The sequence below is a fragment of the Ciconia boyciana genome, chromosome 5 (genome assembly GCF_034638445.1).
Source record: "Ciconia boyciana chromosome 5, ASM3463844v1, whole genome shotgun sequence".
NCBI classification, from domain to species: Eukaryota; Metazoa; Chordata; class Aves; order Ciconiiformes; family Ciconiidae; genus Ciconia; species Ciconia boyciana.
The window spans coordinates 67,934,628-67,957,976 of NC_132938.1; positions in this window are offsets into that span (position 1 = coordinate 67,934,628).

Below are 23,349 nucleotides of genomic sequence, written 5' to 3' on the forward strand. Positions count from 1 at the left end.
CTCCCATTGATATCTGGCCCGTGCTAGTTAATGCAATGCCCCCAAAATTTCATGGTAACCTCATCTTCTCCAAAGTTATAGAGATGATCTGCTCATAAGTCAAGCACATATAACTGGCTATAATGACACCTGTAAATCTAAACCAAATTAAATGTATCTGGGACCTATAGCCAGGACCAATGAAGATCAATGAATCTTGCACTCTTCGCCATCACTGAAGGATTTCAAGAAATAATGTCGAGAGAGACATACTTCTTGACTTGAAGTTGCTTATTGCTTACTGCTTGGGGTACTCTGCTTAGAGATGGGAGCTACACGTTTGAAAGCCTGGGGACTGAGAACGGATTAAACTGTGGTTTTCAATTTGCTGGCCCTGAGCAGAGGACCATACGCATATTATATGAAAGCTGTAATGTGGCCTTTTCCTCCTCCAGTGGTCCTTACAAGCAAGGAGCAGCTCCTGTTGCATTTCACAGGGATGGATTCTCATGGCGTGCATACCCAGCCTCTGGGCTTCTGCAGATCTCTAAAGCACAATCCAAGGAGTACTGAGGTCAGCTGGCCAAATCAGAGTCTAAACTGAACTGAGGACCAACCAGTCTGATCTGACCCAGCTGTGTCCCACTGCTTTTGAAAATGTAGACATTAAAAGGCAAAAAAATGTAAATCTGAGAAAGGTTTTCCTACTGCATTGGATAACCAAACACAGCACACTACTGACATAAAAAGCATTTTCAGGGAAAAGTTGCACTGTGGTGTGAATTAAAAGTTTTTTCACTTATACCTGTTACATTGATATGACAACTGTCAATCCCTGCACTTTATGGCATAAAATAAGGTCAGAAAAATATTCCCTGAGGATGAAAGGTTTGCAAAGTTGTGTCAAAAAAGGCACTGTAGAGTAATTTTACCTTCTGCTGGAATACCTATGAATATCAGTGGACACAAGTGATTGGGCTAGTCACTGGTGTGTGGCATTAAGATTCCTACAGAAATAATCACTGCAAAATTACTGAGAGACATGATAGGTATCCACTGTCTTCACCTATGAAAACAAAAACATTGTGGGTAGGCTATAGTATAAAATATGTAATTGCTATCAAATGAGCACAAAAAGGTTTATCTTTGATGATTATTACTATTTTTAGATGACATGTTTTGGGACAAGGAAATTCTTTTGGTCGTGAATTGTTCGCTGTTTTGGTTCCTGGGTCAAGAGCTCTGGAGAAACCAATAATATACAAACTAAGGATTTCTTTTTTTGGCCCAAAATTTGCCAGCCAAACAATTTTAGGTGAACCCACCAACCTGAATGACTTCAATAATTTGTCAAAAATAAGAATGGATGTGATAGATCCTGACATGCAGTAAGTCACCAGAATAGTGGAGAAGAATATAGCAGAATGCCCCATAAGCAATATAGATACAGTCACCAGTCACTCAGTGCAGCTATGAGCTTCCAAAGCAGTTATAGAGTTGTGCACACAAGGAAAATAAATCAGTAATGTAGTAAACGTTTCAGAATGGCTTTGGACTGGAGTCTATAGTATGTCAACATGCAACAATTTAATTAGCCTTCATTCTGCACTAAATACCTCAGAGCCCTATCTTGTAGTTGGGCAAAATGCCTATGAAAGCCAAGAGGAAAGCGTAGAGCCCTTTAGTGTAAGGATGGAAATACAGTTTGTTTTTTTAATAAATCTACAAATATCTCAGCCAAGCTCAGAATAATGCAGGGAAGTTGTTTCCTTCTTCCTACAAATTTGTCTTTCAGTGAAATCACACACTTCCTAATTTGAAATGGCCACTTCTAATGGAAATATGGGGTTACATCTGAGTGATAATCTTTTGATTCTGGAATTAAAGCAGCAGACGAAGTCTGCTTCAGACCAGATGCAGCAACTCTAAATTCCTTCCTCTCTTCCTTCAGTACGTCTTATGCTGTGGTATAAAGAGGGTGTTATTAAGTTTTTTCAAACTACCATCATAGATGTATCAACGTAGTGCCAGCAACTTTGAAAATGGTATAAGTTTATAGCAGGTGAGGATGCAGCCTGCAGTTTGTGCTTGTGTGTGGGCATGTGTGCGTGTTGAGGAGAAAAACGTATGCGCAAGCACAGATTTCTAGTTTTCTCCATTTGTTTATTTTTAGCAACTTTTCGGTTCAGCCACTGTTTAAAGTGTAAGCTCTTTCAAAGCTCTCTTTAAAAGTCCTACCCTTTTTGAGAAACATTTGAGTCCATGTCCCATAAAAGAGATTTGACCACTTCTCAGTTAACAGATAGTCAATCATCTAATAAGATTTAATCCAACTAGGAGACCAATTAAGAAATTGTTCTGGGGGCAGCTCTTATAAATCAGGAACATATTTAGATAAGTAGTAGTAGTAGTGGTGGTTTAGTAGTAGTAGTAATTAGTTTTTGACCCATTTCCAATTTATTAGAGCCTTTCTCAACTCAATGTAAATCCCACTCTTAAGAGTTAAAATCTGAATTAGAAAATAAAATCTAATGTAACATCTTTTTGATGACATAGGAAACAAGAGTGGTATTTCATCTTCTATTGTTCAACACTTAAAAGTACTATTAATTTGAAAAATTGAGAAAAAAATCTGTAGGACTGAGTAACTCCTCTATTTAAGATGAAAGAATAACTGTAGATTTCTTGAACTGATTAATCTCCTTTCCTTTCTCATGAAAAAGGCTTCCATAAGAAAACTAAATTGCATATTTCTTACAGCATGAATTGTCTTTACCTAACTAAATAGAATACTCTTCCAAGAATGCTAAGGAAAATGTATTTATCCTTAGGCAGAACATAAGTACACATGGTTATGAAGGTCAGCCTGGTTTCTAATCTGAGTGAAATATATGTACCATATTTAGCAGATGCATGTACAAGTATGCCCATACAAGAAGAGAGAGTGAGAAAAGCAATTATAATTGCTATTCCCCAAATATATCATGAATTCTCAGATTTTCATATTATGCTTTTACATTCCAAGAACAAACCTTCACAGGTCTTAGGGGGAGGGGGAGGGGAAAGATAAAAGAAGTTTCAGCTTCTGGCAGGACTTTTTGCTTGGTTAAATGTTAAAAAAAAATTAAAACATCTTTAGTGAACTGCAATCCTTTTGTGATCTTTCCAAAAATTATATTAATCCAAAAAGCAAATTTTATTCTAGGCAAAGTTGGATGGCAAAATTCTGCTCTCAGTGCAACACTTTAGATGCCCGCAAATTGCATGAATCTGTCACTGGAAGTTGAATCTGATGCCAAAATCTGTATTTTCAGCATCTATTGACAGGCCTACAAATAACGTATCTAACTAGTCTGCTACAGAGAGAATAGTCTGATCTTTGTACTTTAGGGAGCTTTTGTATTTAAACAGCATTAAGGAAGACAACTTGGCATAAGGATATCAGAGTGTTTTATACATACATACAAAGGAAACATCATTGATTTCCTCTGTGATCACTATTCAAATGAAATCAAAGCAAATCAATAATCCTCACGTTTTTTTAGGCTTAATACCTATTTTATAGACAAGCTAGGTCCTTTACCATGTACACCATCATTACAGCAATGTACATGGCATGTGCCTTCCTTGCTTCTTTTGCTTTGTGCTTTTAGGACATATGATAAAGACAATTAGAAAAATAATTACTATTCATTGGAATTGTTCCCCCTGTTTACACAATGAGACTTTTACACGTCTTGAAAGGGTGAAAAAGTTAAGAAATTTTATGCAGGTACTAGAATGGCACAGCTGTCAAGGTCTGATCTCTTTTCCCTTTTTTAACTCTACTGTAGCACAGGAAGAGTACAAAAATTCAATAGAAAAGAATTAAAGTAAAATCATTAAGTTTCTTATAGCAAATCATGACCAGTTGTGTGGTGTCACTGAAGTGCATGAAGTGCAGTAAAGTCTAAAAGCTGTAAGTGCCCCATTATTCATTTTTACTGAAAATCTAAGAGGGCTTCTTGTAAACTCAAAATTTGTCATATGGCCCTTAAAGTAGGCCTTTCAAGATTTCAAGCAGTTGCTTCACTACTGACCTTCAGAACCATGAGTTATTTCTGTGTTTATGGGGTTCACAGCATTTATAGATGCCTAAAGTGCTGTGTTAAGAAGCAAAAGTACAAAGTGGAAACTGCATCTCTTTGGCTACCAACATAAAACTAAAACCAGTGTTCAAAATATAAACATATGGAGACTGAGAAAAGAATTACTTTCACTCTTCCATTTAAAGCGCTTCAGTGATATTGTGTCTTTACTTCTAGCCTTTGCAAGGATTATACTTTTAAACCAAAACCTCTCAATCTAATAAATGAAAAGAATTTCTTCAAAATCTGGGATATTCATAATACTTTGCAGTTTATTGTTCTCCGAAGTGAAAGATGCAAATGAAAAATAAAACAGTTACCATAGTTGACTTCATAGTTACTCAATGCTGATTGCTTGGGAAGACATTGACCTGCATTAACACCTCCCATATTCCTCAATAGACCAATTGGTCTAGTTTGAATTTTAAATTTGCTCACACAAAAAGAAATATTGCACAGGCGGAGAGATCAGTAAAAGTGTTCCTGTTTCAGACCCAGTTTACGGGGTAGGTAACATCTCTGAACAGCTTCTCACTACCTGATAGTTTTCCTTACTTTACTCCTTGCACAAGTGCATCTGCATGCATCATTGCAATAATGTTTCAGGATCTTTTTGTAATTCTTTAATCTTGTATAACCATCTACCACCTCATCCCACTTCATCTCAGTATTTAGGGTATTCGGATCGAATCTGTCTCAAGACCTCTGTTTCATAATAGAAAACATCACTGACAGAAACTCCTCCTGCTTCATGCTGGACGCGTGCCTCCATACCAGGGGAGACCATTTCTTTCTGATCACAAGGCATGCCTTCGCGGTTACTGTGCCTGCCATAGCCAGTGACTGCTTGACATGTGCCGCTAGCTGCCAGCACCCAGCCAGGCATTACGCTACACCCCAGCACAAGTTTAGCTTCTGACCACAGGCAGACAAAGCCATCTGGCTTGGTTCCTTATTGCTCATAATGATGATGATGATGGACCTCAAGCATTAGCTCCTGGCTATGCCAAACTCTTGACTTTTTTTTTTCTCTCCATTCTGTAATAGGTAATTAAGAGCTGAAATTGCACCAAGTACATGACAAAATGCCTACGGAGAGCTATGCTTCTTAGGAAGAAAACTTACAGCCTCAATACCAAGCAGCAGCAGCAGCCTGCGCCCATCCTGTATTCCACAATCTGTAATTTCAGCTACATATCTATTTATTCCAATGCTGCAGTATTCCATTTCTGAATGAGTTCCCACATCATGGTGACACATGCCTAGCATTATTGCATTTTAGACAGCCATCTGTACTGATATATTCAGCCAATAATTTGCCACCAGGAAATTGGTTCCTGGGAATATGTTTTTTATACAGAGTGCATGCATGCCTGCCTCTAATTTCTAAAATCCATATATCCTTGACGTACGTTGTAGGAAGTGGAAATCCTCTTTCATCCTGAACTGGCCGAAAAATATAATGCTTGGTATTAATTAACAGGCAAGAAAATTTATGCCATAGTTCATCAGCAAAACCTTAGCACTAGCATAACAATCCCTGAAAAAATAAGTAGTAGCATGGAGATGCCAGTTATCTAAATATGGCAAATGGCAGGGAAGAATGAAATAGGTCTAAAGGGGTACAGATCCTCTAACTGATGAAAGATATGGGCTAAAAATATACTCCAGTGCAGATATATATAGAATAATGATTTTAAGAAAAATAATCCAAATATGGGCTGTAGCATTTAGTGGAGCGATCTTACAGTACCCTGAAAAAGAAAAGATCCAGGTAGTTATTAATGAATAATCCTTCAGTAGATTATCAGACTGGCTTATAATACCCATACGTAGTGAGAAATGGTCACCTAACTTCAGATCATTAAGTCCATTTCCTGGGACACTAGAACATAGTCCACCAGATGGGAGACACATGAAATATTAAAAAGATACTAAACATGTACTTTAACTTTGGGCAGAAAGCCAAGGGTAGTAGGAGCACAGGCAGGCAGCTCACAAGGGGGGTTGAGGAGGTAAGAGTTCCTCAGCTGAAAAGCGTGGTTCAAATTATATGCAATGCAATTTTTAAATCTGCTAAAGTAGGCTTTTTTTTCCTTTCCTTCTCTTTTTTTGTCTAGGGAGGGGTGGAAGAGGGAGAGAGAATTAAAAAGGGAAAGCCTTAAAGAACAGTTCAACATGCTAAAAGAGAAAGAGAAATTCTATTACTTTAAGCTAAGAGAGACAGACTTATGGAAATAAAGATTTTTTTTTTAATTATCAGAGATTTTCCTGTCCTTGCACAGACAACAAGCTGCTAATCAGGGGCTTTCACAGCAGTTAATTCCACTTTGAGTAGGATTAGCTTTAATATTTAAATAAATAATCTCCATGGCTTTGCAGTTTTTGGGTGACAAGAGTCTGGGGAGGAGAAAACTGGTAATAATGGAAAAAAAATGAAATCTCTGTCCTCCACCAGATCTGGAAGCTAAGCAGCGAAATTGGGAGAATATCTCAAAGGTCTTCCATAGCCCTGGAGAAAACTTCAGAGGAACTGGTCAGCCAGTTGCAATAAATATAAGTTCAGTTTGTTCTTGGAGGAGAGAAGACATTCATAAGTATCTCTAGTATACTAAGTCTTTCCGGAGAGAATATTTGTTCATAGTGAAGAAGCAGTCTCCAAAGCATTTATGAAATTGTACATAAATATTGGTTTGACTTACATAAAATCTTCTTTGGTGTGGACTGATTTTTTTTTTTTGGCAAATTTACACAATACTACAAAAATGCTACATTTTGTAATAGATGTCAGCCATTTTTTTGAATTTCAACAAATTATTTACTGTCAATTTAAATACTTTTATGAAAAAATCACTTAAAGATTATTTGGGTTTTGTTTCCTTCCTGTGTAGAATAACTTTTCACTTCTGCGTGTTTTGAACTTCTACAGACCATCATAACAATGTTACCAGTACATCATGGTCAGAAGTAGAAGTATTGCTGCACTGTTGCCTTTTATAGTATACCCATATTTTATGTAATATCCTTTTTCAAACTCATGAGAAGGATTTTTAAACCAGTTTGGAATGAGAAAGGATAACCCATTTCCTTGATTAATGGCAGCTTACATATATCAACAGGCTTTGAGAAGGAAATAACTTATGGTAGCAATTTAAAGGGATGGCAAGATTTTGCAATAGGAATCACATCTTAGAGATATTTCTTAGAACAACCCTGTTAAATTAAAATAAAACATAAGCTATTGCAAAAAGGGAACAAAAGAAGTTAGGTCAAGAGAAGTGATCAAAGCATATACTTACGCAGGGGTCATCCATCATTAACTGTAAGACCATGGTTTTGTGAGCACTTTAAGCTGGCACCAGCACAAGCATTGGTGCAGTGCCTCCAGGGAGGGAGTCTTTGCAGATTAACCCCCCCCAAACCCACTCCTCACTGCATGGCCCCACACGTCAGTGGGCACAGGGGACAGGCACTTGCGGTAATGGGTACAGGTGAGGGCAAAGGCAGTCCTGCTTCTTCCATCAGCTTTGCCAGATTTTGCCTGCTTTGCAGAGCTGCGACCTAATATGTGTTCTTAGGACAAAGGCTAAGATTTTCAATTTTTGTCTGTCTGCTTCAAACAAAATTGAGAAAATACGGAGTGCTCCAAGCTTCTTAGCTCTCCAGGGTTGCAGATCCTGGGAGAATCATCCTAGAGGGAAAAATTCTCATTTTTACTGAAGTCCCCCTTCCAAGTACTCTGGGTAAGGAACCACAGAGCTGATGTCAGCTACATTCAGATTGGCTCTAAGGCCTTTTGGCATTCCTAGAATGAAGAAAAAAAGAAAGAAAAAAGACCAGATGCCCATGAGCTGACTTCTAGGTTGAAATTTGTTGCATATGTTCAAAAAATACAAGCGACATTTGCTCCCATGTATTGCAGGCAGCAGTAACAGAAATTTGACATGTCAAATAGAGTACATGCCACTTAATCTATCCAGCTTGAGATCTGGAACACAGTGTGTTAGAAAGACCTGGGGAAAAAAAAGAAACATTAAATATATGTGAAATGCTATGGAAAAAAGTGTAAATTCTGTTTTTCAGCCCCCAGCTTCACAATTCTTCCTTTCTGATGTAAATAGCTTCCAACAGAAAGATTTGGGAGTGCAAATTTGTATGAAATGTTGGCAATTCAAAAAATAAAATGTTGAGAGGAATGACATAGTTTGTTTCCTTCAAAATTTCTAAAGTTCTTATTTTTTTATGAAGCATCAGGAGACATTTCATAACAGGTCAGAATTAAACCTAATATATATTAGCTTTCTTTTCAGTCCTTCAACAGGGCAATGTGTGGCAAAAGTCTAAAAAACCTCTATATTAAAAAAAACATCGGAAACAGTAATTCGAAGAGTTAACAACCACTGCAAATACATATACTGCATTTCATTATAAAGTTAAAGTAAATGGAGCATTTAAAAAGAAATAACAGATGCCATCATCCTGGATGGATAATTAACAGCAGACTCTTTAACACTTATATTTAAATGGGACAGAAACATTTCAAAAAGATTTTTTTTTCTGTTGCAAAACATTCAGATGTAAAAAAAGACCATTCCCCTCCAACAACCTCCTTAGGGAAATGAACTTTTGAACAAAACTGAGACAACACTTCAGCAGTCCAGGTTTCCACATTTCTTGAGAGGACTGTGGGCAGCGTGCTGAGTTCCTGGATGTAGAAAAATAGTGAAGATGATACCTAACCCACTATCATTCCTTTTGGGCAAAGAATTTACCCTCCTCAGCCTTGCAAACCCCTGGAGCCCAGCTTCCGCACCTCTGGTGGGCTTTCCAAGGCAGCTCTGGCTTGCCCGCACCAAAACGAGCCAAGACTGTACTGTCCTCTTCTGCACCATCCGCTCAGGTATAGCTGCATGGGGGCACCATTCTTTAGCAGGTGCTTGATAATAAAAATAATAATACTTTTTTCCATATGCATTTTTCTTCCACCCTCACTTGAGCAATGCTGCTTTTTTCCACCTCCCTGGTTTTGTAGAGATGCACAAAGCCAAGGTTTGCTCAAACCTATTCATCACAAAACTACACCTAGTTTGCCGTCACTTGGCACCTTTTTTGGCTGCAACAGTAGAAAAACAGGCTCAAGCTGACAGAGAGGTTGGAATCCTCCTCTGTTTTCAAGAGGTGATCTCTTCAAGGTGAGGATTAACACATTGTTCAGACAGTCTGCAGGAACAAAGCTGCTTTTGCCATTCTCTGTGCCATTTCAAGGCATTGGATAACACCTTTCGCTTTAATTTTAAGGAATACAAATGCCTTTGAAAAGATGGTGAAACCATCAGCTGCCACACTGTAAAACTCACTCCAAGTTACCTGCTCTGAATGCTGAGGTCGGTGTGTAATGCGTGGCTGCCCAGGGGCTGAGTATGTACCTGCTAAGGATGCATGGTCAGCCAGGCGGGACATTTTACTCTCAACCTGGGCCCCATCAGCACATGGCAGAGGTCAAGCACCAGCTGCCCCAATATATCGTCTCAGGCTCTGAGTGTACGTTGCTTATAAAACACAGCCTTTCAGATAAACACAGGTTTCTCACTTCCCTTTTCTGTTTACCAGGCTGTATGTGTACAGATTATCTTCCGAATTGAGACACACAGATGCTCTCCTTATTAATGTGAGAAAATAATAGTGCCAAAGGGCATTATAGATCTGTTCATTCAGTAGAGGAAAAAAAATTGCGCAATATGATGAAGTCAGACAAATACCAGGAAATTAAGGACACCCCCCCGCAACTATTTACTTGTCAAACTGATTTTAAGTTTGAATATGTGGTCTGCATATGTAGTCTCCATATTAGCAGGTGCAAATTAATAATTGAGCCTTTTGACAATCATAGCGCTAGAAACTTAACATACAGCAATAGCAAAGCGTGTAGTGTATTCCTAGCTTGGTAAAAAACCAAACTGAGACTCCAAACAATAGAACAAAAGAGGCTCTATCTCATAATCAGGAACAACTGCGTTTGTCTGTGCCTACATAGAAAGCAAACCTCCAGCTCGAAGCGTGCAGAGGGTAACTGATGAATATGAATATCCAAGAATGATTATGACAGGAAGTTTACATAATGGTAACAGTATCTGTCATACTTTGCGATTCTCCCACATGTGATAACTGATGTCTGACAGTGACTCATGGGCCACGGCTATCATGTGGCTGCTCAGTTAGGTATGACTAAAAGACAAACCCAGAATCATGTAAATGGCATGCACGTGTGCCCCGATGCTGACAGATAAGTGGGCGTTTATTGGTGCTGGTGTCAGACACCTGTATGCATCATCAATATTTAGAGGAAGGCACATGGGCACTAAATTGCATTTTTTATATAACTGTGATTTTGAGATGTCTGGGAAGAGAAGTGATACTCAGAGTCACAGTCCCCCCCCTCCTGATAAGTCGATAAGTTAGCATTTCTGTCTCATTTTAATTTTCCCAAACTTCTACGTGTATGAAATTGCTATAGGCAACTGCCCAATGCCTTTGCATCTGCTAGAGCTGTTAAGTAGCTGATGAGGTCTTTTTCACAAGATCTGGCTTTTATTTAATTAATTATTTTGGGTTTTTTTAACAATTTCTGAAGATATAGAATCTGTTCCAGCAATATGGTGAGTGCAAATGCTCCTATTGGAGATCTGCTGATATCCAAGAAGATGTTTTAGTCCTGCTCATAAAATTATCTTTTGAGCATAAAGGTGTAAATAAGTACGTATATATGTATGTGTAGAGAAGGGATATTAAGATAAATAAATTTCCAGTATCTGAGATTTGTCTATGGCTCCCATGAGAGACATTTATTTTAATGGAAATTGCTAAAGGACAGTCAAGCTCTTCATGATATTAGTATTGAATATCAATATCTTCAATGATACATAGAGAAGGTAATGGGCTATATTCAGTCCTTAGTGCATGGTAAAACTACCACTGAAACTGGAAACTGTTGACTACATACAATTATGATTATATACTTCAGTTAACTTGAAAAAACAGGTAAAAAACCTTTTTTTTTCTTTAGTTAGTTGGAATGTTTTAATACTATTCACAGCACTTTCATGACTGAATGGCTTCCCAGGAATCCTACAAACTGTTAGTTTGCAGATAATATTTCACATATATTTTCTTACACAGGTTTAAGTTCCCTGAAATGCAGCCTGATTTCACAGGTTCCTTTCTTGTAAATTTATTTGTGAAGGGAGGATCTCTAAGTTCAACAGCTGTCTGCTGCGGATGAAAGTGAGGCAAAGGACTGTAAAACAAATAAAAAAGGGAGGGGTAAGATCAAAGTACCTCATTAAGAGCAGTACGTTATAGCCTTGTACAACCTCTGCCTGCAGAGATTGTATACAAGTCTGTCCCCAGTTAGCTGATAGCCTGTTTCTACAGCGCCAGGGAGGGGAGAGGAGGAGAGGCGGGGGCAGGAATGACACGGGTGCTAAAATTACCTGTGCTTCCCCACATGAGCTGCATTCTGAGCCTTCCTCACAGCGGTTCGATAAAGGAGGCCAGCACCCTCGCTTGGTTTTTGAGCAAGTTGTGAGGCTGTTCGAGATGTTCTTTAGCAGCCAAGTTGCATTTCCACCTGAGTACTCCTGGAAAAATACAGCAGATATTTAATATTTATCTTAACAGAGGCTCCTAATTGTATCTGGCTGTGTAGGCACACGTGCTTACACCTCTTCTGACAACTGCATGTCAGTGAAAAGACCTTGGAGGAGAGATGTCTGTATCTACATAATTTCCCACCCAAGTCTGTGACTGAGCAAGGGTGGTTGAGCTCTGCCCTCGCCCTCACACTTTGGCTATCTCTTGCTAATGCCAGTCTGTTCCCCAGCAGAGATGCTAGCCACATCATGAACTTTCCATGATGAGGGCCTCCTTACCTGGGTATGAAGGTATGGCCTGCCTTTCCTTCTTCGCATTGCCAGAGCCAGGAGGACTTTGGACCCATCCTTCCTGCCTGACAACTGTTCTTCAGCTCTGAACAGGAGCCAGAAACTCTTCTGAGCTGACTACTCCTCTGGGGCCAGTTTCACACACGCTCCTTGTGAGTGCTCCTCCAGGCTGGTATGGGCTCCTCCAGGCTGTCACGTGCTCAGTGGAGCCCTTAGGAAGGAGGATGCATCCCTAGGATTTGAACCAGCTTTCCAGCAGTGTGGCAAGACTGGTCTAAGGAGTTCTGGGTGGCAGAGGCAAGTTGGGATTTGCTCCTCTGTTGAAAAGAAGTAATCAGGAGCAAAAGCAATTGGTTTTCCGTTTTGCTGTGTGAGCTAGCTTCTGTCCTCCCTCCTACCAGGACACCTTGGCTGCTCTGCTGCCTGTTGAAATTATCAGGCATCGCTACAAGGTATGTGATTTGGTTAAGGTTAAAAGAAAGTGCAGCAGTAAGTAACCCTTGCCTTGACCTGCTTTCAGCAGGCACTGTGTGGCAGCATCAGCAGTGGCTCTGAAGTACCTCAGGACACTTTGGCTCCTGCTTTGGGTGATACAGTACTGCCTGAGCAGGAATACTTGCAGCTTGAAAAGTGTTTTCAAAGCCAAATGACCCTGTTTCACAGCTTACATGGGACATGTTTGGTGCAATAAGTAGTGATCTTGCTGCCCTGTGCTGGCCTGACCAGGTGTAGCCACCATGGTGTCCTCTCACAGCTGCTCTGCCAAGGAGACAGGAGGTACTAGGGTGCTGTGGAGAGCTGGATGCTAATCCTCAGAAGTTGCAATGTTCTGGGTCTTTCTTGGTATTTTGGATTTGACCAGAGGACCAGGATAAAAGTTGTATAGTAATACTTATAAAACATCAAGAGATTTAAGACAGGGCAGTCTTGGCAATCAGATCCAGAACTCAGATGTGGTAAGCTCCTTGCAGTAGAGGTAGTTCTTTAGGAAAGACCCTGTTTCTGTCTTATCTCTAGGGGAACGTGCTCGCTAGTCCATCTCAGAGGCTGAGTGGAAAGAGAGCCTGCTGCAGCATTTGGCCTCACAGCACAGCATGTCATGAAGCTACAGCTGAAACCACGTCAAACACCTGAGCATCTGCTCAAGTGGCTACAGCCCTGGCTACAAGCCAGCTCATGGGCCCATGTTCATCACCTCCCGCGCTGCAGGTAGGCACAAGCATACCTCAAATCCTCCCTGAAAAACAAAATTCACTTGTCTTGCCAAGAAGAAAAGGAAAGACAATCTTACAGCCGCCACCACCACAGCTGCTCGCTGCCACTGCCACGTCCCAGAGGGACACCTCCAGAGCCCCCATCCCAGAGACACCCAGCTGGGCTCACCCCAGACCTCACATGCCTTAGTACGAGTAGATTGCAAACAAGGAATTTAGAGGCCTAGAAACAGAAGGTGGATTGCCTTAGCACCTGGCTGCTGATTAGGTGATTAAGCAGCCTTGGCTGTTTGACACACGTGTAAGAGAGGCACCTAGGCTTCTCTGTATGTTTGAATATTGGGGTGCTGCTCTCCTGCAGATGTAACCTTGACATGTATTTAGACATCTAGCCTAGGGCCTGTGGTGACTATGCAAGCGAGAGAAGTCATGAAGATAAATTCCTGCCAAACACATGGATGACTAAGCAGCCTTAGACACCTAACTTGATAAGATTAATCATATCCTTGATGCTTCCTGGATGTGTTGGTTGCACCTGCCCATGGCTCCTCATCAGAAGCGCAGCAGGTATGCCCTTCAAAGATGTAGGCAGGGGCTGTCTTTTAATTTTTACGCACTACCTAAAACATTGGTAACCAAATCACTAGTGGTGCCTTGCAGACTATATTGTTATATAAATAACTACTAATAACAATAGTTCAAATATTTATCAAGCTATAAAAGTCTCCTCACCACACCCGTGAGAGCATGATCTGATTCCATTGGAGGGAGATCTCACTTCTTAGCAATCACGCCCTCGGCAGGTTTGCTCTGCCACGGCAGCTGTTCACCTGACCTGCCTGCCCTATGAAGACCATTATATCTCTGCAGCATGGACTCAAGGAAGCTCATGGTTGATCCTTTTTTTTTTTTTAATTACTTACTAATTATCTACTTACAAAAAGCTCCATTGGTTCTTCTCCAGCTGGACAGGTCAGTTTGTAATGCAATTTATGAGAATTATGTCTTCCATCAAAAATGGGAAAAAAAGAAAGCAGCTCATTTGTGGTCCCCGCAGCAAAGAATTTACAAAGAGGTTGAACTCCACTTTTAGGGAACAGGTCTATATTGAGGATGTTTGTGAATTCACTCTCTCTCCCTCATTCTCTTTCTTTTTTTCCTCGCCTGTCCCCTGTGAATCAAACTCCTCCTAGGAGGCAGGGACCGCTCTGGGGGTATCTTCACATCCTGGTGGAGGCTGTAGCGCAAGGTGGCACTGGAGTATTTTTACACCTTTTAGGTGAGTGCTGGTTTCCTTCCTATTAAACTAGGATTTTTCCCATAGGGAATACAAACAAATTAGTGTACCATATAAATAATTACCTTTATGTAAATGCATGTGATAAGATAAATGGAATCTGAAATGATTAACTAACCTTCCATTTAACAACATTTCTGACATTTGATTCAAGGAATGAAGTCCAACCAGCTTTCCCATGCCTTTTACTGTGGAATAGCAAGGATGTGTAGTGGTCATTAAAGCAACTCATGCTTTGATCTTCTTCCTCACATAGGCTGAAAGTATGAAAAATGAGGGGGAAAAATTAAGGAAGCAAACCAGTCAGACAATTTTTTATGTCCAACCAGAGTCAGCTACCACTAGGGGATGAGCACCTTCTTCTCCATGGCTTGTCTTCATCAATTTCATTTGATCTGTGCTTCAAGTTAGACTCAGGGTGTCTTGGAGCCTTCACTCCCAGCATCATCCAACCAGTGCAGCATCAGACGGCAGCCAGCTGGGAAGCTGGTGATCCAGCAGCATTTTCCCAGGGTTGGTCCCGAGCTTATTGAAGCTGCCTGTCAGTACCTCCATGCAAACGTGGCTGTTCTGGTTCAAGGTCTGGAGCTAGCTCATTCAGTGTTCGTCTGGGGATTTCTGCACCACACCTTCCTGCCCAGTGTAGACATGTCCCAGGTCTATCATCATTTTCATCTGCCAAGCATTCAGACAAAATAATTAACTTAGCTTTGCTGGCACACATTCTTTACTCTAAATTATTTGTATCAAAGAGCATTATTTCAACAAAATCTTTATATTTAAATCATGAAAAAATAAACATGAGAAGACTCAACAGTAACAACACTGATTAAAAATGTAGAAAAACCTGACCGTGTTTTCTGGCACAGACAGATAATTAAGAGAATTTTTAAGGGTTTTCTCTGTAACAGGTAGAGATTTAGTGGTATTTTGTGTTAATCACCTCTAGGCTGCAGAGACAGTACCACTGCATAGTGCAAAATAAATGACCAGAAAGCTTAATGGTTTTTGTGTTTTTATTTAAAGTGATTTCATATTACAAGCTCATGCCAAAAGGTTCATTTGGTTCTGAGTTTCTGGCTCTGAGAACTGTTATCCATGCTGTGAATGTACGACTGTTTGTCCACACAGTTATTGGAGTGTCTATGAATAGTTTGCAGGTGCCATTCAAGCTTCTCTCATTTTTGGTCCCAAAAAATACTTTTGACAGCTACTGATGGGTCCATTTTAACTGCCCACAATGCTGTATCTGCTGTGATTATTACTGTGATTCATGAAAAAAAAGTCTCTTATCAGGCTAGGAATATCTTTTGCATAAGAGCATACCTGCTGTAGGAGTGTTATACAACACCTCCTTACCAGTCACTTCCCTACACTGTGAATGAAGTCCTAAATTGTTCGTGTAAGCTCTTTTATATCCTAGGGGTTTTTTAAGGAGTCATTCTTGTTATGTCAGTCAGCTCTTCTTTATCCAGCCAGAGTTTCATCCACTTTTTTACTTCTGGACATTATGTTCCTATGGCACATCTTGCCTTGATGCCTTTTGCCATATGCCTCTTCTGTTGCAAAGTTGCCAAAGGGCAGCCTGAGACACCTTTGGGTAAGACTTAAAGGTGACATTAGCTGTAGCCATCCTCAATGAATTCAGCTGATGTTTGAGGCTGTTGCAGCTGCCAAGTCTCCTCCACACATGCAAAGTGTTTGCCGAGTGTTTGGGGACCCCAAGAGTCCAAACAGCTAGATGTGTCACATCCTAACCGCACCCCTCAGTAGCCCTCTTTTCTCTGAAAGGCAGTAAGAAACTGTGGCTCATCCTTCTGCTTTAAAGGGTGGTGGGAGAGGAGACACCAAAAGTTTTGGGGAGCTGAGAAGGGAGAGGGTCTGTGAATTACATGTTAATTATTTCAGGTCCTGCTGCTTGATGCCCTGCTTGTTGTGCCAGCTTTCCATAAACAAACTTTGGGAATCCTTGTTCTAATAGTATCTTTCCATCTTCTTAATGGTTATGCTTTTTCACTCCATATGGCCACTTCATCTGCATTAAGCCTCCTCACTCATAACAAAAAATCCTTCTGTCGTTTCTGTGTTTAGCCAGGTCTGTTGCTCAGATGGTGCAACCACTGAATGGTTAAGCTGAGACTGTGTAAAATGTTGTTTCTCTAGCTATAGGCAAGGGCAGAAATAAATATCTTTAGTACCATATCTATTTAACTGAAAATCTAAGTAGACCTCCAAATCTGTGCGCTTTGTCGCATATGTTAGAAACAGATCTCTATGAGTTGATTTGTAATAGCCATTCCTACCACCACCTCCTCCTCCCCAGAAGCCTGACTGCACTTGATTATATCCCGATTGTGTCCATGGACAATTGTCTGGATTGAGTGAGGCTGAGAGAGAAATTGAATGTTAACACCATAATACTTTGGCTGTGCTGGACCAAAGGACCCGTGTTTCCAACACTAGCTGACAAGGAATGTAAGTAAAAACAGGTAAGAGCAGAGGAGCAGAGTGAACCTATGATGGTACTTTCCCATGCAATCTCCTCTGCTCCAGGTATCTCTGCCCATTCTAAGCCATGTATAATGTTCTTGCACACGGTAGGTCTTTTCTTCCATGGATTTGTCAAATCAATTCTTGAGCACATTGAAACTTTTAGCATCAGCAGCATCCTATGACAAGCATATTTCAGCTGTATTTTGCATGACAAAGTACTTCCTCTTGTTTCTTTTGAACTTGCTGGATGACAATCTTATCTGGCCTACCCTAATTCTTATCATATGCAGAACAACGACTTCAAAACATTCACTTTCTCTATTGCCACTATTAATTTCACAGATCTCTACCGTATTTTTCTTTAGGTCTTACTCTACTGAGTTATTTCTTACAGGACCTATCCTATGCTTTCTTTTGATTACTGTTTTTCTCTCTTTCTCTTCTAGTTCTGCTTTATCTTTTTTGAGAGAAGGATCAGAACTGCATATGGTAGCAAGGTCATGAATTTAGACAGTGACAGAAAGACATTTCCTCTCCTCTTCTCTTCTCTTCTCTTCTCTTCTCTTCTCTTCTCTTCTCTTCTCTTCTCTTCTCTTCTCTTCTCTTCTCTTCTCTTCTCTTCTCTTCTCTTCTTTTCTCTTCTCTTCTCTTCTCTCTCCTCTCCTCTCCTCTCCTCTCCTCTCCCCTCCTCTTCACTTCACTTCACTTCACTTCACTTCACTTCACTTCACTTCACTTCACTTCACTTCACTTCACTTCTCTGTTCCTTTCCTATTAACTCTAAGGTAACTGTGCTCATTAAAGACCTTATACAAATCACCTTTTGCTCAAGAAAAAGATCCCCATTAACTTTGAATTGAATCAGGCGTTGGCTTTCCTACTGCCCAAAAATAGAACAACAGGAGTGCCAAAACACATTCTTGTGGTGATCCAGCTGGTCAAATGTAGTATCACACTCACTCTATTCCATGTAAAGCTCATACCAGATAAAGCCCAATCCATAAATCTAACAAACACTCAAACCTGATTTTATGATGTTAACAAGAACCATGCCATTGATTTTAGTATGGCCAGGCTCTCTCTCCAGGTCTTTATTTCTCTCTAAGAGCCAGTAGAGTCATCCAGTGCTGCAAAAGCACAATGCTGTACCCAAGGCAGTACCCTGGTTGCCTCGGTCCCCAGGTGACTGGACATGTTCTCCATCCCTGTAAAGAAAAACAGAATATTTTAAGTTCACTGACAGATTAGCTGCGACCAGATCGGTCATTTTGTTGTGACACTCAAAGACTTTTGCTAGGTAGGATGAGTGGATTTTTTCTTTGAGGCAATCACAACAAATTGTCTCTACTCTATAATCTTCTCTTGGTCTTGTAAAATATTGTCTTACATCTTTGTTCCATCCAGCCTTCTTTTGCCTAAAGTCATGCTTACTCTAGGCACCCATGTCTAGAGTGACCTATGGGACCTTTATTAGAAAATGAAGCTGATTTAACTGGGGACTGGGAAGCTGTGGCAGTAGCTTGGCTGCTTCATGCTCAGAATTATTCTTTCAGTTTCTGGTGATGCATTATTTCTGAATTTCTCCTTGCATGCTTTCACTTAACAATTCCATTTCCAACATTAACTCGCACCTTTATTACCTCAGAGCTGTAAATATGTCTCCAGCAGCCCCCGTGGCAAGGCGCTGCTGTGAGGCACGATGCCTTTTTCACTTTATCACTAGGTGTGTCTTGAAAGTTTGCCTCTCCTTTCTACCCTTGCCTCCCCTCCTGTCAGGAAACCAGATTTTTCAATCAGAGTATCTGGGCAGCCGGTTCAGAGGCAGGCTAATTCTTCAGTAACACTATAAATAAGCCTGTCTCTCTCTGTTCCTCCAGTTCAGCAGCTCAGGCCTCCTGGTACCATAAAAGTCTCTGTCATTGGAACCTTTGCTCTGTGACTGCACATTTTTGGGCAATAGGGCATGTAACACACTTTTGAGTCTTCATATGCCAAGATGCAGAAAATCAATTTTAATGTCCCTACAAAAAAGAACTAGTGAAGCGAAAGGCTATCAATATTGCCAGACACCCTCCTGCACTGGAGGTATGAAGAGAAATGCTACAAAAATAAAAAAAGGTTCAGTGCTTTTTTCAGCCAGTTACTGTTGTGACAGTAATTAGCTGTATCAGACAGTGCACAGAAACAGAAATGGAAAAGTGAGTGTCTTCTTCATAATTTTCTTAAGAAATGTTTGTTTCAATAAAACAAAAAATTGAAAGATTATGCTTTCTTTGCCTGCCTATTAGTAGATCTTACTCTGTTCATGTCAGCACCGGATCAGAGATCAAATGAGAAAATCGAAAAGCAGCATCTAGAAACCTACAATACCTGAAGAGAAAATTTCCCAAGATGGAAGTAATTAAATAGTAAAGTAATGTTACTATAAAGATATCCTTGCAGTTTTAATTAGAATCCCTAGTTCATATCACTCAGTAATAATTGGCTTTATCATATCTTGATGCATCGGATGCACAAAACTACCCATATCTTGATTTTTTAAGCCCTCATACTAGCTTCAAAATTTATAATGGTTGAACTCCACAGATGAGAAAATAGAAAGTGAAAAGAGGAAAAAGAACAAATCAAAACAATCAATTCAAACCAAACTGCTTTTAAAAAGCTGAACATTAAATGTCTTCAGAACATTTCATTTCAGGGTTTTGACAGAGGCAAATTCTAACATCTTGGAATACATGGTAGAAAAGAAGTCAACAGCTTTTGTCAGCAAGTACCACATAATGGGAATGATTTCAATCATATGAGAATCTTAACCTTTGCAACTGTGCCTTTCTAGGGATATTTCAAGTTGTGCATGAACTGACACTCTTTTCTATGTTCATACAAGGCATGTTCTTGTTCTTCCAGTTTTCTTCACCGTGTCTGCTGCCACTAACCTCTTCCTTTCCGACTGCATCCTGAAACAACTTCTCAGTGCACTCCGAGCATTGTACCTGGCTATCTATTAGTTTTATTTAGCAATAGGGAAGAGTAGTGTTGTGCAAGACTTCTCTGTTAATGTACAAATACTGATACTCACACATAAAATATCAGCACAGCTTTTGGCACAGTGAAAGTCTTTTCAGGCTGGCTATATATCAAAAATAAATGGATGTTCAACAGGTGGATTTATCTGGTGTTTTATTTTCCTCTAAATATCCTCTTAATAACAGTATCATTTAAGCAACTTCAGAAAGAAATAATGCTGAGTGCAAAGAGCCAAATATAATAAAGCTGTGAGAAACGTGTTCGAACAGCACATTTAAATGTGTACTGGATTACAAACTAGGTGATTCCCTAGAAACACCTACAATAAAAAAAGTTTGGTGTGAATAGTTCTTTCTATTATGAACCAGCTGTTTGCAGAATTATGCAGGTATCACTGTGCAACCCATTTAAAAAAAGAATAACATATCTTGAGAAAGATTACAAAAGAACAAGTTTGAGGGATTATATCAGAAAAAAAATACTCAAGCACAAAAAATTATTGTAAGTATGCAGACAGGGACATATAGGCACTTAAAACAGTATCCTATAGGGTAACAAACATACAGGCGTGGTATCAGAAAAAGTCAGGCATTTTGAGTGCTGAATATGCTCAAAATATATAAGGTTGAAAATATATATTCAATATACAATGCAAAAAATTTTCTGAATTATTAAATCCATGCTGTTTTTCTCTGAGCAAGGCTTGCTCATAACAGCTACTTCAATAAAGCTTTCTAAAACCACTGAAATAGTCACAGCTTTTACTACATTATTTTATGCTGAAAGAATCATAGGTTATTTTGTTGCTGTGGCATGTGAAATAATTTTAATATTTGTACCACTGAAAGACATGGTCAGTGTTCTGCCACTACAAATAGTTATATTTTGTTAGAAATTCACTGGGGCTAGGATGATTGGTGGACTGTGAATGCATGTGCAAATAATGAACTCAAAGTGCACAGACCTGTCAATTTCTGGAAATAAATAAATCACTTTCTGAGTTATTTTACTAAATGAAAGTGTGTACATCACTTCTATATATAAAGTAATATTATATTTCTATCTGAGATAGAGAAGATTTTCACAATAATGATCTTTTTGCTATATATTGTAACATATACATATAGCCATGAAACACATGGAATACCCACTCTGAGAAATTTGGGGTAGTTTGGCAAAGATGTTTTTCCCAACCGTAGGAAAAATACATATTCTGAAGATGATGTTTTTAAAAAGAAAATTCGGGGCGGGGGAGGAGGGGTGAGAAATTATTCTGGGAAAATCAGGTAGTTTTGGAAGTGAGATAGAGTAGCCATCAAATCTGCCTCCAGAGCAAGAAACACGCAGAGCCTCACTGGCGGCCAGCTCTGCCACCGGTGCCCGGGCATGGCAGGGCTGCCCTGGAGCAGACCCTCCTGGCCAGGCATCAGGGGTGTGCCAGGACCCCCAGTCATGCAGGAGGATGGGGATGCCCGGGGGGTTCCCCCAGCACCTGCCATCAGCAGCACAGCCATCCTTTGGAGGGACCCAGGGCTGTGGGACTGTCACAGCGTGCATCCATCCTCTGGAGCTCAGCCTAGGGTCCAGCAAGAGTTTAACCTCTCTGCTTCCCAGAACATCTCCGTTTTGACAAACACGCATTATTTCCAGTGGAAAGCTATTTTCTTGTAAAATGCCCAGACGACTGTAATCAGGAGTTATGGCGATTTCCTTCCAGAGGTTGGTTTCTACAACAAAGCAATACAGGTTGCAAGGCTTGTGACAAATATGTCTTTAACGTCGATGGCATGCCAGGCAACTGTTTTTTACCCATGCATGCCAAGCTGTGCAGGATCAGGTGTTCATTCTTCTTCTACCGAGTTTTAAAAGCAAGTATGTGAGCTATTACTGCAAAACACACCCCTGTCACAAAATAATATAGTAACAATAAAAAAGTGTCGCTGCCTTTCACACGGTATACTCTATCATTATTAGGTTTTGCTCATTGATGGAGCCAAACTAGTTTCTCATATAAATCCACAGACTTCCACATTTTTTTGGTTCTTTTTTTTCCCATTAGGAAACAATTCATTTCATGGTGTTTATGAACTGTTAAAAATAACTATACCTATTTTTCTCTTTTCTACAGTCTCAATTTTCTGCAGATGATACCACATGAAAATACAGTGATATAAATCTAGATGAACCTGCAGACACATTTATTCATTATGCATTTTAAGAGCTTAAAGCACAAATGCAATGCAGCTCACTAGCTTTCCTTTCAATGGTCCTGAGGCATATAGCAACAGCTTATTATACTGATGTACTATACAGTTTGCTTTTTGCCAGTTCTCAAAAATCAAGAGAGCCTATACAACCAAAATTGAAATTATAACTTTTTGGTTCACTTCCCTTTATCTTTCTACTTGCAACATGCATGTACTGCAACAAACTTGCTCTACTCGCTTGGTATTTATCATGACCGTGAATAGTTCTTACCCAATTTGTGTATTAATTTGGGTGACTAGCATAAGCTGCACCCAGCATGTTTTCAGGTGTTCAATTCAGTTAGAAATTCATCCTGTAGAAATGCCTACCAGCACTAATCTCTCAGGGCATGTAGGTATGACTGGGTGTAGGTAGGATTAAGGTTAGCTATTTTTTGACTCAGTGGCATCTGGCAGAGCATTTCTTGCAATTCCAAATAAATACGCCTGCAAGATTAGTTAACATCTTACAAGAACCGGTATAAGTGTGAGATTTTTGTTAGCCTCTAACTTAGCATCAGTTAGATGTTTCCAGAAGCCTAATCAAAGTTGGAACAAGCTGACTACTTGCATTTAACAACAAAAAAAAAGTTCTGTGTCCTTTCTTTTCTGTTTTCTCCTCTCTGGTAGATCAAATATTATAATACAGGATCAGTGAGAAATAGTGCCCATAATGTCAGCCTAAAGGAGCAAGGGAAGGACTGGAAGAAGAGAGAAGGAAGAAATTTAGAGAGTGCAGCAGGCACCTGAGTGCAGCCTCTACAGGTGTCTGAGGAAGGGAATGGATGGAAAATGGTTTCAATCCCAGCTCCTCTTCCTCCCCACTGGCTTTCTTTTCAGTTTAAGAATCAAGAAAGAGGTCATGGTGCTTTATTCAAAGCTCTTCAAATCATCGACTAGCTGTTTATCCATCAGGAGCCTCAATGTTGTGACAGAGGTGATCAGTGAAAACAGCCACCACCCTCCTCTTTCTTCACAATCTGTATTTGAGAGCATTCCTGATCAGAGGGGAAAAAACCCTTTCTA